The sequence below is a fragment of the Cynara cardunculus genome (assembly GCF_001531365.2).
Source record: "Cynara cardunculus var. scolymus isolate 2C chromosome LG 5, CcrdV1, whole genome shotgun sequence".
In the NCBI taxonomy this organism is placed as follows: Eukaryota; Viridiplantae; Streptophyta; class Magnoliopsida; order Asterales; family Asteraceae; genus Cynara; species Cynara cardunculus.
Genome location: NC_037532.1, coordinates 9315877 through 9320358, shown reverse-complemented (window position 1 = coordinate 9320358; position 4482 = coordinate 9315877).

Below are 4482 nucleotides of genomic sequence, written 5' to 3'. Positions count from 1 at the left end.
GTATATATCATGCTTTAGTTTGGGTTGCCAATTGTTGGGCAAACGTTAGGATTGTTTTGGATACAATTTTCGTATCTATCACTATTATTTTGCCTGGAAACGTTTCATTTACAGCCGTCATGCTGTCAAAATTGACTTGAAATCTTTTTTAAACCATATATAAGATGAGTATTCAATGAGTCTCAGCCAAAGATAATGATCCATCTACCTATCCCTTAGTTGATAAAGAGTTGTGGGAGCAAGCGGTTGGGGGGAAGCAAAAAAGGTCGTCTATTTGGGTTTGGGTACAACCAAGATCCCAATTGTGTCTTGACCGGGAACTACATGGAAACTGGTTCATCGTCTTCGGACCAGCGAGTATGTGTCTTTTTTTCTTTTGATGATGTTTATCGACCTAGTTTATAATTCATATTAAATATTATAACGTTTTAATTATTTTATAGAAAATTGTAAACTTAGAGGCCCAAGTTCTGGATTTACAAGAATAAAATCAGCGTCGACAGACGGTGGAGGAGCAACTTCTGAAACAAATGAATGATATGACTGTTTTGGTTAACGAACTCCGTCAATCACAATTCTCACCGCCATCTAATTGAATATCGTTTGTTTATTTGGAACAATTTAGTTTGTTTGTAACATTGTGTGATACTTTAAATTGTATATATGTTTTATAACAATTGTTTAGTTTAATCAATGTATGATATTTGGTTGCATTTTAATTTTTTAGTTTTATCCATATTTTTACAGATTTACAGGTTTTAAATATTTATTGAAACAATAAACAAAAAATAAATTTTTTATAATGAAATTCTTATTCCGACGGATATATCCGCCGGCAATATTGAATTTTTTTAATAATATTTAAAACTAAATAAATATTTAAATTAATTTAAAAAAAATAAACACACCGGTGGATTTCCGGAGGCTACGTCCGCCGGTAAAATTTTAATTTTTTTTTTTGAAAATCTTATTTGATTAAAAAAATTCTCGGCGAGAAAAAACTCCGGCAGATTTCCGGCGGAAATATCCGTCGGAAATTTTCTTAATTTTTTTATTAAGCAAAACCAAATTTTCTTAATTAAGCCGGTGAAACAATTCCGGCAACCGAAATCCGCCGGAAAAATAAAGCATCCGCCGGAAAACTCGACGGAAAATGAATCACCGGCGCCCTCTTTTCTGGTTGACAAATCTGCCGGAAAAGAGGTTCATTTTGGTAGTGATTGTTTTTTGCGTTTGTAGGTTGGTTCACTACAAGAGATGGGGTTTTTAGAGAAGAAAGTTTTAGAGAAGAATTCAGAAGCGTAACTAAAGGTGATTTTTAGAGAAGGAATTATACGACAGATGTGAGAAGTGTAACTGAATATAAGATGATTTTCAGATAAGGATTTGAAATCAAATTATTCGCAACAAAAACTGTCTCTAAAGTTTTTAGAGACATTTTCTCAGAAAATCGTCTCTAAAAGTCAAGTAGAATTTTTAGAAACGCTCTTCAAAATGTCTCTAAAAAATAAAAATGTTGTTTATTTTTATTTTTAAATTAATAAAAAGTTTCAGATGCGCTTTTATAGATTTTAAAGTGTCTCTAAAAGGTTTTTTTTAAATAAATCAAAATTCAAAAATATATAATAAATCATTATTATTAGATACTTTATAAATGAGATTTAACAAAAGTCTTAAAAACAACATCTATGGGATTTGGTACTACTTTTACTGCATAAAGTCTTAAAGTCTTAAAAACAACCATTATTGCATATATTACCACTTTTTAAAGCATAATTCTTTAAAAACTCTTAATTACAACAAGTTTATGCATAATATACAACTTACCAATGCTATATCTATATCTGACACACGATTTATCTTCCCTATTACACTGTTGATGGCTTCTTTCCAAAGCGATGATTTGATTCCCAAAATGGCGATTCAAGCTACCGGTGAATTCAAATATGATTAGAAATGCGTTTAGGGTTGTTATTGATATCGTTCATCTACCGATTCATTGCTTCTTATTCCAATGTCAATCCATCACTATCCCAATCGAGGTAATTTCTTTTGTGATTTAGGGTTTATCAGTTGTATTTCTTTATTTGTTGTTCTTTGGGTTTTCTCATGGTTTAGGGTTTGATTTCACTTGTGTGTGTTAGGGTTTGATGTGTTGTATGTGTTTTTTACTTCAATTCATCACTACCTTGTTCTTTCTCCTTCCCTGTTTTTTATATTCTTTTGTTATTGTGTTGCTTATCTTGTGTTTGATGGAAGTCCTCAAAAAGTATTTGATTTTTTCTATCCCAAGTTGTTGTTTATCATATGTTTGTTGAAAGTCCTCAAAGAGAGGTTTAGCATTTAACAATTTTCCAATAATTTTCAACTGTACCCATGTAGCAACCGGATGTTGGAGGTTTTTCCTTTTTAATATTAGACTTCATCTTTCATCTTAGATTTTATGATTTTTCATCTTCATCTTTTGTTTGATTCAATGGTGTAATCTTTTTATTCTTATGGTTGAAGTCCCAAGAAAAGTAATAACCAAGTTCTTCATTTTAACAATGATGCAAGAACATATGTTATCTCAGGTGGTTGTTTGGGATTACATATTAGAGGCCTTGAAGATCACCAAAATTGTCATTCAGAATGGACCAATGGAGCATTTGTCTTTGATTTTGTATAAGTTATCATTTCATATGCTTATATACACAAAAGCTGATATGTATTTCTCTATGCAGCAGAAGAAGTTGGATACACATCAGTAGACAAGACAGTTAAATGTAAGCTTCATACTGTTGTCATGTACTATACACACATTGCTTAATCATGCAAAACTAATTTGGCGCCTTTCCATCACTCTCCAAGTTTGATCTTCTTTCTTCTAATAGATTTTTTTCTTCAATGGTTTTTTATATTTGCCTCTCTAATTAGTGTTTTTTTTCCGATAATGGTTGACTTATTATTGTGTTCCTCATGTTTGATTGATCAGAAAAGGTTGTATCAGTTAGATTTTCATTGATTAATCGAGGCTGAGGAATGTAAGGCTTCAACTCTCCTTACTTCTTTGTTTTATTTACCCTTAATTATGGTTTCTTCCTTGTGTTYAAAGGGACCTAGAAGAGAATCTCTGGTAATTAGTTCTTGATATTTTGTTCTCTTTCTATCATTAATATTAGTTGCTTTCTTGTAATCATTTTTTCTATTGGTCGGTATTAGTATTAGTTGCTTTCTTRAAATTGAGTTTTCTATCAGTTAGTATTAGTATTAGTTGCTTTTTTCAATCAATTCCATTTTAGTCTCTACACACATCCATACATAAATATAGAATACCAGAAAATTGGAATTCTGAACCAGAAAATGTGTTGGTTGCTTTCTTGAAAGCTTCTGCTTTGATGGTGGTTCCAAACCACAAAATGGGTATTCCAATAGGCTTATATGATTCAAATGGGTTCAATGTTGTTTCGATGTGATGTCACCCATTTAGTTATTTTTGGAATTATTATATCATTATAGCCTCTGTTTTGGAATGTGATGCCATTAAATTACAATAGCTTTTATTTTGGAATGTGAATGTGATGTCATTRTATGATGATAAAAAATCTTCTGTTTTAATCCAGAAAATGGGTTCTTTTTTTGGTTTGTTTGTGTTTAGTATCAGTTGCTATGTTAGTATTTTAAAATGATGTGCCAAACCTTAGAGCAGGCGATGGTGTATATGTTCCAAAACCATTAACTTCATGTCGAAATTATATCTTGTGGCTTCRCAATCTCTTTGTTTTTATTTCGGTACTCTAGAGATTTTGCCATTTGATGTGGAGGATTGTAATATAAGTTTCTTTATTTTGGACAGGAAAAGAGCTTGAGTTTGATAGTCCGATGTTGTATCACTATGATGATTAAAGAACGAAACAAGGCAAAACCTGTTTGTTTCTTAAATTGATACAACTTCAATGCAGTACATATAAAAGAGATCTATTTGTTTTTGTTTCAACCACGATTGTTGTTAAGTATGATAGAGAGGATTTGGTGTTACAATAACTGTAAGCCATATTCAACTATGCAAGTTGTCTWTACTTTGGTTTTCAAAATTGCAATACTACTGTCATTTTCTTTAACATGAAATGGTGTCATGACAGTGGAAGCTTCTGTAGGGAATGGTTAAGATAAGATGATTGGATATGATTCCAAAGGTAGCTTTTATACATGGTTTGTAGTTTTRTGAGATACAATCAATAAGTGAATAGTTTGGGAAATGTTTTTTCTTATGTTACTCTTCTCAGTCAAGTGCTTTGTTTTTACCTTCACAATTTTTGCGCTTTGCTTTTTTCATCTAAAGATCAAGCAGCTTTGGACAGCARCATCCCTGTCTCCCCAGTGGCTCGATGCTAAACMAGGCGAGAGTAAGGTGCCGTTTATCAAACACTTACCCGGTAAGTGCTTACCGGTAAAATTTAACTCTATTATTTATTTACCGGGTAAGGTTTTAGTCTACCAAAA